General features: G+C 44.7%; 1 protein-coding gene and 1 long non-coding RNA gene across 3 annotated transcripts in view; one reads left to right on the forward strand and one right to left on the reverse strand.

Annotated features, from left to right (window-relative positions):
• The window catches only part of USP2 (ubiquitin specific peptidase 2), a 78,165-nt gene that overhangs the window by 651 nt on the left and 64,817 nt on the right, over nucleotides 1-12,697 (forward strand). Inside the window, exons 2-3 of one of the 2 annotated variants that reach the window (XM_070765868.1) lie at nucleotides 2,173-2,273; nucleotides 10,979-11,064. The gene's annotated coding sequence lies outside the window, so the exon portion shown is untranslated. The remainder of the gene's footprint in view (nucleotides 1-2,172; nucleotides 2,274-10,978; nucleotides 11,065-12,697) is intronic. The other variant, XM_070765867.1, reaches the window with a different exon arrangement.
• Nucleotides 8,248-10,035, reverse strand: LOC139175047 (uncharacterized). Its single transcript, XR_011560462.1, has 3 exons — nucleotides 9,403-10,035; nucleotides 9,203-9,300; nucleotides 8,248-8,951 (listed from the first exon to the last, which is right to left on the reverse strand). It is a non-coding gene; the product is annotated as an uncharacterized lncRNA (long non-coding RNA).

The following is a 12,697-nucleotide window of genomic DNA, read 5'->3' on the forward strand; positions in this document are numbered from 1 at the left end:
GAAGCTCCCTTTCTTTCTGGAGTCCCTTTGCGGCAGCTGGAGGACATGAGCTCGGGGGTATTTTAAAGATTTGGGGGTTTTTAGATTAGTTAATTGATTTTAAATTTGGATTTAGGACGTTTCTACTGTTGTAAGCCACCCTCAGTCTTCCGAGACCGGCGGCATATATCTCTGAATAGAGATAGATAGGTAGGTAGGTAGGTAGGTAGGTAGGTAGGTAGGTAGGTAGGTAGGTGGATGGGTAGGTGGATAGATGGATAGATGGATAGATGGATGGATGGATGGATGGAGAGAGAGAGAGAGAGATGACATAGATAGAGGGGGAGGGGAGAGAGAGAGAGAGAGAGATCTATGTTTCTCCCAGGCATGTTTAAATTCAATTACTGTGGATTTACCAACCACGTCTGCTGGGAATTTGTTCCAAGCATCTACTACTCTTTTAGCCAAATAATATTTTCTCACCTTGCTTTTCTGATATATATGTCACATGTTGTTGTTTTTTTGCTGAATTTGAAAATTAAGAGAGACTAGGATAGGTCTATTTCGGCCTTGAACCTGCAACCTTTGCCTTGTAAGGCAGAGAATTAACCTCTAGGCTACAGTATCCAATCCCTTCAGCTCTGCACCAGGGAAGGGTTACATATTTTTGTGTCGAATCACCCTGTTGTATTGCAGGAACATCACAGCTCCTTTATATATATATATCGGGATAAGATCTCTTTGCTTTGGTTTATATATATATATGTATGTAAACCGAAGCGAAGAGATCTTATCCCAATAGTAACGCAGGTTAATCCAGGTAGCGTGTCCAGGCTTGTCTCGCTTCCTCATTCTCTCTATGTGAACGCAGCGTCGGAGATGGCCAAGATAATTGCTTCTGGGAACTTAATATTCTTCTTCTTCTTTTTAGCATATGCCAGAGGAAATAAATGACTGGTTTTTTATGGCTTTTAGTTTTTAGATTTTATATTTAATTAATTGGACCTGAAATGTTATACAGTGGTACCTCTACCTAAGAACGCCTCTACTTAAGAACCTTTCTAGATAAGAACCAGGTGTTCAAGATTTTTTTGCCTCTTCTTAAGAACCATTTTCTATTTAAGAACCTGAGCCTGGAAAAGTTTCCCAGGAAATTTGAGAGCAGCACGAAGGCCCGGTCAGTTTCCTGCCATTCCTGCTGGGTTTCTCTTTTTGGCGCAGTGTAGGGGAGGTGTGTGCTCCTCCTCCCCACCTCAGAGTTTATTTTTATTTTATTTATTTTGTCCAATACACAATAATACACAATGAAGGTTATAGAGAATATAATAGAGAAGAAATATGAGATATAGGAGAGACTATCGGACAGGGGATAGAAGGCACTCTAGTGCGCTTATGTACACCCCATTGACCTCTTAGGAATCTGGAGAGGTCAACCATGGATAGTCTAAGAGTAAAATGTTGGGGGTTAGGGGATGACACTACAGAGTCCGGTAATGAGTTCCACGCTTCGACAACCCGATTACTAAAGTCATACTTTTTACAGTCAAGTTTGGAGTGGTTAATATTAAGCTTGAATCTGTTGTGTGCTCTTGTGTTGTTGTGGTTGAAGCTGAAGTAGTCTTTGACAGGTAGGATGTTGCTTGCAGCATACGATCTTGTAGGCAATTACTTAGATCATGTTTAAGGCGTCGTATCTCTAAGCTTTCAAGACTTCTATTTTTTCTTACATACATTTTACTATGAGTATATCCTCTATAACCTCCATTATGTATTTTACTAGGGATATACCCGCTAAAACCCTCATTGTGTGTTGGACAAAATAAATAAATTAAAAATAAATAAATCCTCCTTTCCTGCCCCTTTAAAGTTCCCCCCAAGGCTGGAATGCTGGTCTTGCCCCAGCCATCCCGCGAGGTCAGATAAAGCTCTATATTTATCCAGCGAGTAACCTGAGCCGTGCGGATCGCTCGGCCAAGGCTAAAACACACCCCGGACCCCTTCCAATCTACTTTGTTCTCTGACTGGGGAGGGTCCCCTGTGTAGAACTCCGCCTGCCCGCCCCCATTTGCCACCCCCTGACCTTTCTCCACACAGAGCTGGCCCTGCCGCCTCTTAACCATTTCTCTCCTTTCTGACCCCTTCCTCTCTTTCTCTCGTTCTCTCTTTTCCCTCCCTCTTCTCTCCCCTCTGCAGAAAAAGCAAGCTTGCCAGGGCTGATCTGAGCCTCCCCCTCCCACCCATCCCGGGCTTCATTTTCATGCCACGGCTTCGTGGGCCTGTCGTTCTACACAGAGGTGGGTGCAAAGCATGATTGGGTTCCTACTTTAATGGGGGGGGGACGGCGTTCCGGTAGCGAAAAGGGAGCTGTACGCAAAGGTCTGGTTGGCTAGAATAGAATAGAATAGAATAGAATAGGAGAGGAGAAGAGAAGAGAAGAGAATTCTTTATTGGCCAAGTTTGATTGGACACACAAGGGATTTGTCTTTGGTGCATATGTTCTCAGTGTACATAAAAGAAATAGATACATTAGAATAGGATAGGAGAGGAGAGAAGAGAAGAGAAGAGAATTTTTTATTGGCCAAGTGTGATTGGACACACAAGGAATTTGTCTTTGGTGCATATGTTCTCAGTGTACATAAAAGAAATAGATACATTAGAATAGGATAGGATAGGAGGGAAGAGAAGAATAGAGAAGAGAAGAGAATTTTTTATTGGCCAAGTGTGATTGGACACTCAAGGAATTTGTCCTTGGTGCAGATGTTCTCAGTGTACATGCTGGAGGGTCTCAAAATGTAAATGTTTCCATTGGGCTGAGCAAAAGCGAAGGATCCTGTTCTTCGTCAGGTCTTATCAAACCCAAACAGGCAGTGGATCATCTCGGGGTTTCATTGACAAGGCTGAGAGATTTGGGGTTGTGGAGTCATTAGTGGTTATTTTCCTGTAGACGTTTCATGACCCAACTTGGTAACATCATCAGTGCTTGAAAGGAGTGGGGTTTTTCCTCTTTTGCTTGCCCCAGCAGTGTTGGTGGGAGTCTATGTTTTTTTCCTTGGTAGTTCCTTGATTAGGGGTTTTTCCCCCTTGATTATTTGTCTGGTGTTAATCTCTACTTATCTGTCTTTCTCTTTCTACAAAGTCCTTGGTGTTTATTTATTTATTCAATTTTTTTTATGCCGCCCTTCTCCTTAGACTCAGGGCGACTTACAACATGTTAGCCATAGCACTTTTTTTAACAGAGCCAGCCTATTGCCTCCACAATCCAGGTCCTCATTTGACCCACCTCGGAAGGATGGAAGGCTGAGTCAATCTTGAGCCGGTGGTGAGATTTGAACCGCTGACCTGCAGATCTACAGTCAGCTTCAGTGGCCTGCAGTACAGCACTCTACCTGCTGCGCCACTCCGGCTTTTCTCAGAGGTTAGATGTTTTCTTGCCGACGTTGTATTACCCAATTAGGTAGCAACCTCAGCACCAGAAGGGAGTGGAGTTGGCTCTCTATTTACATACCAGCAGTTTCTCCTTTCATTGTTGGTGGGAGTGTTGGTTTCTCCTTGCTAGTTCCTGGAGTAGGCTGCTGTTTACTGTTTGTTCGATTGTTTAGCTGAGTCGGTAGCAACATGATTGGCATGTTTGCAGCTTGGTTGTTGGCCTAGAACAGTGGTGGCAGGGCTCTTCTGCAGGGCTCTCTCTGGACAATTCTCGAATATAGCTCATCTGTCTGGAACCCACACCACATCTCAGACATCAACACTCTCAAAAACGTCCAAAGATATTTCACCAGAAGAGTCCTTCACTCCTCAACTCGAAACAGAATATCCTACGAAAATAGACTAACAATCCTGGGTCTTGAAAGCTTAGAACTGCGGCACCTAAACAAGATTTAAGTATATTGCCCACAAGATCATATGCTGCAACGTCCTTCCGGTCAATGACTACTTCAGCTTCAACTGCAACAACACAAGAGCACACAACAGATTCAAACTTAATATTAACCGCTCCAAACTTGACTGTAAAAAATATGACTTTAACAATCGAGTTGTCGAAGCGTGGAACTCATTACCGGACTCAATAGTGTCAACCCCTAACCCCCAACACTTCTCCCTTAGACTGTCCAGGATTGACCTCTCCAGGTTCCTAAGAGGCCAGTAAGGGGCGTATATCAGTGCACTGATGTGCCTATCGTTCCCTGTCCAATTGTCTTTCCTTATCTCATATATCATATATATTCTCTCCTTATCTATATATATATCATATATATTCTCTCCCTCCCATCTACTTCTCTTCTTTTTATTTTCTATCGTTATATATATTACTTAATGTCTATTCTCTTCCATATGTATTGTATATTGGACAAAGAATAAATAAATAAAAAATAAATAATTAATAAAATGTCTGAGATGTGGTATGGGTTCCACGCAGCTGAGCTGTATTCTAGGATGGGTCTGGCAAAATGACTTGGAGTTCTTGGAGTTGGGACAAGCAGAACTTGGTCGGGTTGGAAATTTAACGCATCGTCCGAGCTCAGCCTCTTGGCTTTCTTTAGGGCTTGTTGTGTTGTGTTGTCTTGTGCAAACCGCTCATGTGAGTTAATTCAGTTACCAGGACGAGGATCTCTTGGGTGAACATAGCTAAAGAATAAGCCCAACGTCGTATCCCTGGTGAATCTGAGCATTTGGGCAGGTCCAGCCATGCAAAGGGCTACGGTTGGCAACCAAAGAGCGAAACCCAAGTGCATTTGAGGTTCCTGTGAGACAGGGGTGAGTTCTGGCTTAGCACATTGCTGTTTTTTATATACTGTATTATTATTATTATGTCAGTACAACACAGCAAACGAGATCACTATGCTGGATTTCGTATTTCATCACCAGTCAGGCGCTTCCCAAGCACCTAAGACTGCGTGATGTAGCGGCGAATTATGTTTGCCGATCCCAGTAAAGTGGCCTTTTGCAATTGACAGATGGAGATTTTGTCTATTCCGATGGTTTTCAAATGTCCGCTGTGATCCTTTGGCACTGCGCCCAGCGTGCCAAGGACCACTGGGACCACTTTCACTGGCTTATGCCAGAGTCGTTGCAGCTCGATTTTTAGATCTTCGAATTTCACTCATTTCTCTAGCTGCTTCACCTCAATTCTGCTGTCTCCTGGGATTGCGATGTCGATGATCCATACTTTCTTTTTCTCCACGATCACAATGTCTGGTGTGTTATGCTTCAGAATTCGGTCAGTCTGAAGTCGGAAGTCCCACAGTAGTTTTGCTTGCTCATTTTCGACCACTTTTTCGGGCTTATGATCCCACCAGTTCTTTGCCACTGGTAAATGGTAGTTCCGGCACAAGTTCCAGTGGATCATCTGTGCCATAGCATCATGTCTATGCTTGTAGTCAGTCTGTGCGATCTTTTTGCAGCAGCTGAGTATGTGATCGATTGTTTCGTCTGTTTCTTTATAGAGTCTGCACTTTGGATCGTCTGTTGATTTTTCAATTCTGGCTTTGAGAGCATTTGTTCTAATGGCCTGTTCTTGTGCCACCAGTATTAGTCCTTCTGTCTCCTTTTTGAGTGTTCCACTTGTAAGCCTTGACCAGGTCTTTTCTTTATCCACTTTGCCTTCAATCTTCTCCAAGAACTGGCCATGCAATGCTTTGTTCCGCCAACTGTCCTTACGGCATTGAGTTACAGTTTTTATTGTTGTTGTTGTTGTTGTTGTTATTGTTGTTGTTGTTGTTGTTGTTGTTGTTATTTTATTAGATTTGTATGCCGCCCCTCTTCGAAGATTCAGGGCAGCTCACAACAACAATAACAAAACATGTCAAATCTAATAGTTAAAAACTAAAGTTAAAAACCCACTATCATTAAAAAAAACAATCGATACTACACAGTCTTTGTCATAAGGCAGGAGAGCCCACTTTTGTGCAGTAGCGTTGTATCGTCTAATGGAGGTGTGTCACATTTTTGCAAAAAAGTTCATTTTCTCGTTCAGGCAAGTCTCCCCAGCTGATGGACAGAACGTAAAGTATAAAAATAATGGATGGGTTGGAGGAAGGATGCCCAGAAGCAAAGCAGACAAATGTAATAAGTTCAGAGAGGTCACATAGTTGGAGGCAGGGATTAAAACAAAGAACAAAATTCAATTTACATAATTCCCAGTAAAAATAAATAAACGGCATAATACGTAAGAGTCAGAATTCCACGGAACAGGAGTCTTGTGCTTTCAATTAAAAGTCTGGGGCAGGAGTTCATTAGGCTGAAGGCTGCCAATTCATGAGTGTGGATTCCAGCATCTCAAATGAGTCAAAAAAAGGAAGAAAATGATGTATGAGGTCAAGGATAGGCTGAGGAATTTAAATGTACTAAAAGGACAAAAGAACCAAAAGTGCTATTGGGAAACATGTTCAATTTTATACATGGTATGCTTGTGTGTGTGTCTGTTAGTATATGGGGTTCTTTTAAATCTTTAAATATTTTAAAGTTATTTGGATTATTTATGATTTGTTCTGTCTTGTTGTGAGCCGCCCCGAGTCTTCGGAGAGGGGCGGCATACAAATCTAAATAATAAATAAATAAATTTGGGTGGTGATTCTTATACGCCTGCATAAGAATATTGTGCATCCGTTATGAACTTTAAAAATATCAGTGGAAGTTTGAAAACATTTGGTTTTCCTTCCTTCCTTCCTTTCTTCCTTCCTTCCTTCCATCCTTCCTTCTTTCCATCCTTCCTTCCTTCCTTCTTTCCATCCTTCCTTCTTTCCATCCTTCCGTCCTTTCTTCCTTGCCTCCTTCCTTCCTTTCTTCCTTCCCTCCTTCCTTCTTTCCATCCATCCTTCCTTCCATCCTTCCTTCCTTTCTTCTTTCCAACCTTCCTTCTTTCCATCCTTCCTTCTTTCCATCCTTCCTTCCTTTCTTCCTTCCTTCTTTCCATCCTTCCTTCCTTCTTTCCATCTATCCTTCATTCATTCCCATTCCTTCCTCACTCAAACTTCCTTTCTCCCTCCCTCCCATCATCCTATTTCCACCCTCCCTCCTTCCCCTTTTCTCCCTTTCCACCCTCCCTCCCCTAATCCTATTTTCCTCCCTCCTTCCTTCCTATTCCCATTCCTTTCTTACTGACCTTTCCTTCCGCCCTCCCTCCCTGTCTCCCTCCCATCTTTCTATTTTCTTCTTTCCCTCCTCCCTTCTTGCTCCCTCCCTCTCTTCCAACTCCTTCCTTCCTCCCTGTCTTCCTTTCTTCATTCCCATATTCCTATTTCCTTTCTCTTCCTCCTTTCCTCCCATATTCCTCCTTTCCTCCCTCCCTTCTTCCTTCCTCCCTCCCTTCCTTCATTCATTCATTCCCATTCCTTCCACAAAGAAGAGGGGTCAGCCTGAGGGTAGAACAAGAAGCAATGGGTGTAAAGAAGCAACTTAGAACCAAGGAGAAATTTCCTGACAGTTAGAACAATTAACCAGTGGAACAGCTTGCCTCCAGAAGTTGTGAATGCTCCAACACTGGAAGTTTTAAAGCAGATGTTGGATAACCAGTTGTCTGAAGTCATGTAGGGTTTCCTGTCTAAGCAGGAGGTCGGACTAGAAGATCTCTAAGGTCCCTTCCAATTCTGTTGTTGTTATTGTAACTGTCATAGCTTCTTCCAGAGAATCCTGGGAGCTGCCGTTGGCCAGTTCCTTAGCTCTTCCATCCCCCTACCCTATTCTAGAATGGTTTGACCAGCTCTGATCCCACCCACCCTCCACCGAGCCAGCCACAACTTCAGTTATCCAAACCTGGCCATCCTAATGATGTTCATCAACCATAAAAGTTGGGACCAGATGATCTAGAACATCCGTTCTCCGCAGGGAGAAGGGATTCCTCCCCATCCTTCCATTCTTTCTCGCTCTTAACACGAAGAAGGAAGCCGAGGATCAGGGGAGGGTTGTTTACGTTGGAGAAATCCCGACGATGGAGGAACAGCTGTGGATCCCCGTCCGTCCTTCCCTCCAGCCTGGCCCTATGGCCCAATCCAACCTGAGATCTACTGCAGCTGTTTGGAACTCAAAATAGCTTTCTCGGTGATCCAGTTACGGGGCGGGCTTGACCCGAAATCCCGGGCGGCGATGAAAAAGTCGGAGTTTGAATGTTCTTGCAAAGCAACCAGGAATGGGCGGTTGTGTCAGTTCAACACGGTGGACCAAGCATGCCAGGTTGCAGCAAGAAGTCGAAACCAGGAGCTCTAGTTGTTGAGGACTAGTAACTTCTTGCGCACTTATTGTATGTGTCTGAGGTGGGTGTCAGTCCTAATAGAACAAAATAGAATTCTTTAATGGCCAAGTGTGATTGGACACACAAGGAATTTGTCTTTGGTGCAGATGCTCTCGGTGTACATAAAAGAAAATATACATTTGTCAAGAATCATGTGGTACAATGCTTAATGATTGTCATAGGGGTCAAATAAGCAATGAAGAAACAATCGATATTAATAAAATCTTAGAATACAAGCAACAAGTTACAGTCATACAGTCCTAGGTGGGAGGGAAAGGATGATAGGAATGATGAGAAAAAAACGTAGAAATAGAAGTCTTAGTAAAAAGTCTGACGGTGTTCAGGGAATTATTTGTTTAGCAGAGTGATGGCGCTCAGGAAAAAACTGTTCTTGTGTCTAGTTGTCTTGGTGTGCGGTGCTCTGTAGCGACGTTTTGAGGGTAGGCGTTGAAACAGTTTGTGTCCAGGATGCGAGGGGTCAGTCAATATTTTCCCCACCCTCTTTTTGACTCATGCAGTCTACAGGTCCTCAGTGAAAGGCAGGTGGGCAGCAATTGTATTTTCTGCAGTTCTGATTCTCCTCTGAAGTCCATGTCGGTCTTGTTGGGTTGCAGAACCAAACCAGACAGTTACAGAGGTGCGGATGACAGACTCCATAATTCCTCTCTAGAACTGTATATATGGATCGCAAAGCTGCTTACCCATGTTCTGTGGTTTTGTTTTGTTGTTTTCCAAACTCTTGAAGCTGCGTGGATAAAAATATGCATTTAGGGAAGGGACGTTGTCGTGTTGTCGAGCTGATGGCCCCATGGACTGGGCACAACCTTCCAGGAAAGTTTTTTTTGCCACTTCTCCATCTTGGGCCGAGAACTGGCCTCAAGTCACCCAGCTGGTTTGCACACCTAGGGAACGGCGCCTAGTTTAACCCCTTTGTGCCAAACCTTGGAGGAATGCAACATGGTTTGAGGTCTCTGTTGTGTGGTTGGATTCCCTTACCGGACCTTCCTTTTCCTGCATCCTTGCTGAGCCGAGTCTTTCCTTTCTGGGCTGCTTCGGTGGCCCCACCTTGGTCCTGCGAGGAATTAGCTGCATCCCTGAAAAACACAACTTATTTATTTATTTACTTGTCAAACAAGTATAGTATTATAGTACATATTAACATAACATACAGTGGCTGGACAAAATAATGGAAACACCTTGCAACTCTTCCGTGGAATCCAGATCTGTGAAGCTCCCTTCGAACAGTTTTTGTGGACACTGGGTTCTGTACGTGTCTATTGAGCTCTGCAGTGATTTTAGGAGCTGCGGTCTTGCGATCCGCTCTAACAATTCGCTTTAGAGTCCGACGGTCTCTCTCAGACGACTTCGACTTTCGACCAGACCTGTGAATGGCTGAGGACGTTTTCTCTTCTCTTTCAAAAGCAGTCATGACTTTTGAGACATGACCTCTTGAAACGCCCAACATTCAGGCACTTTCTGTTACACGAGCGCCTGCCATTCGAGCACCAACAATTTGGCCTCTTTGAAAGTCTGAGAGGTCTGCCATTTCTAGAAGGTTATAACCAATGTCCTTAAATTTCTGTTTTAAAAAAAGGTAGTTTAAAAAAACATGTCAAATAACAGAATTAATTTCAAAAAACCCATAAAAATATGTCAAGTTTTGATTGATTTGAACATGGTCAAACATTATGATGACAAAAAGCCAAGTGTTTCCGTATTTCTGTCCACCCCATAACATAAGTAGAACGTGGTAATAGAAAGGATAATAAGACAGTAGGACAGGGACATTAGGGACATAAGTGCACTTGTGCACACCCCATACAGACCTCTTAGAAAAGGGGAGACGTCAATTGTAGATAATGTAAGGTTGAAGATTTTGGGGTTGGGGGAAGCAACAACAGGGACCGCCTTCTGCCGCACGAATCCCAGCGGCCAGTTAGGTCCCACAGAGTGGGTCTTCTCTGGGTCCCGTCAACTAAACAATGCCACTTGGCAGGACCCAGGGGAAGAGCCTTCTCTGTGGCAGCCCCAGCCCTCTGGAACCAACTCCCCCCAGAGATTAGAATTGCCCCCACCCTCCTTGCCTTTCGTAAGCTACTTAAAACCCACCTCTGCTGCCAGGCATGGGGGAATTAAGACTTCTTCTCCCCCTAGGCCGTTACAACTCTATACATGGTATGTTTGTATGTATGTTTGGTTTTTTTTATATATTAAGGGGTTTTAATTTGCTTTTAGTATTGGATTTTATTGTATATTGTTCATGATTGTTGTTAGCCACCCCGAGTTTTCGGAGAGGGGCGGCATATAAATCCAATAAAACTTGAAACTAAACAGAGTCAGGTAATGAGTTCCAGGCGGTGACCACTCTATGGCTGAAATCGTATTTTCTGCCATCAAGTTTGGAGCGATTTACATTCAGTTTGTATCTATTACGTGCTCTTGTGTAGTTGTACATTATGATGTATGATTTTATGAACAACCTTTAAATCAGTTCGGAGATGATGGTCACTTAGGTGGAGCAAGCATGCTTCAAAAAGACTTCTGGTGCAAGCCAGGCCCGGGAGAAAGAAGACGCACCAGATTCTGGCGGTCTTCTCTCCATGCCCCGGGCTGTCTCCTCATACCGCCCTGTGCTCTTCCCTCGCCAAAGTCCCTCCCTCCTTCCTTCCCTGCCTGCCTGCCTACCTGCACCTGAGTTCCCACAGGTGTGTCCCGTGTTGATGTGTTGTGAGTGATTCACCCGCGTTCTCTCTCTCCGTGTGTCTCCCACAGCCTCGGGCACTCGTTGTGAAATGATGCCACTTTGCTTCTAACATCACAAGGAACAAAGCTCTTCGTAGAAGTGGCAGACACAAACGGTGAGCATCCTTCGAGGGGTGGGAGAAGGTGGGGTGGGGGGCAAAGGGGTGGGAGAGGATGGTAGGGTTTTGTGGGCTTCCTCGGAGCTGGCCATCGGGAGCGCAGCCTTGTCAGAGATAAAACTGGCCAAGCCTACCCTAGCGGAGGTGTTTTGGTTATGTGCAAAGAGTGGTTAGCGGCGAGAAATTGGGAAGGGAGGAGGAGAACAGGAGTTGCCTTCGGATGTTGTCAGAGCTTCATCCCTGCAGGCTTTCAAGGAGAGATATTGGACTGACATTTGTCAGGAATGGTGTAGGGCAGTGATGGCGAACCTATGGCACGGGTGTCAGAGGTGGCACATTTATTTATTTATTCATTTATTAGATTTGTATGCCGCCCCTCTCCGTAGACTCGGGGCGGCTCACAATAATAACAAGAACAATGTAAGAACAAATCTAATCTAAAAACCCCATTATTAAAAGCAAACAAATGCACAAACATTCCATGTATAAACTGTACAGGCCCCGGGGGAAATGTGTCAATTCCCCCGTGCCTGACGGCAGAGATGGGTCTTAAGAACTTTACGAAAGGCAAGGAGGGCAGTTCTAATCTCCAGGGGGGAGCTGGTTCCAGAGGGTCGGGGCCACCACAGAGAACGCTCTTCTCCTGGGTCCCGCCAAACGACATTGTTTAGTCGACGGGACCCGGAGAAGGCTGACTCTGTGGGACCTAACCGGTCGCTGGGATTCGTGCGACATGGAGACATATCTGCTGGCACGCAAGCCATTGCCCTGGCTCAGCTCTAACGTGCATGTGTGTGCCAGCCAGCTGATTTTTGGCTCACACATGGGCTCTGGGAGGGTGTTTTTGGCTTCCAGAGAACCTCCAAAAGGATGGGGAAGGGCCTTTTTACCCTTCCCCAGCTCCAGGGAAGCCTTTGGAGCCTGGGGAGGGTAAAACATGAATAATAATAATAATAATTTATTAGATTTGTATGCCGCCCCTCTCCGAAGACTCGGGGCGGCTCACAACAACGATAAAAACAATATTATAATGGCACAAATCTAACATTAAAAAACTAAAAACCCTATCATAATTAAAAACCAAACAGCACATACATACCAAACATAAATTATAATAAGCCTGGGGGAAAGGTGTCTCAAATCCCCCATGCCTGGCGGTTTAGGTGGGTCTTAAGTAGTTTACAGAAGACAAGGAGGGTGGGAGCAGTTCTAATCTCCAAGGGGAGTTGATTCCAGAGGGCCGGGGACGCTACAGAGAAGGCTCTTCCCCTGGGCCCCGCCAGACGACATTGTTTAGTCGAGGGGACTTGGAGAAGGCCAACTCTGTGGGACCTTATCGGCCGCTGGGATTCGTGCGGTAGCAGGTGATTCCGGAGGTACTCTGGTCCAATGCCATGTAGGGCTTTAAAGGTCATGTTACGTCAATGGCGCATGGGCTCCAACTCCCAGAATTCCCCCGCCTCTTCTAAGGAGGCAAAGCTAGACTCATTCAGGGCATCTTAACACATGTATAACTTGTCATATGGTCAAGTAAGGATTGGTGGTCTTGGTCAGGGGTAGGCAAAGTTGGTTCTTCTATGACACGTGGGACTTCAACTCCCAGAATTCTCCAGCCTCTTCTAAGGAGGCA

This window comes from Erythrolamprus reginae, chromosome 12, assembly GCF_031021105.1.
Source record: "Erythrolamprus reginae isolate rEryReg1 chromosome 12, rEryReg1.hap1, whole genome shotgun sequence".
Classification (NCBI taxonomy): Eukaryota; Metazoa; Chordata; class Lepidosauria; order Squamata; family Dipsadidae; genus Erythrolamprus; species Erythrolamprus reginae.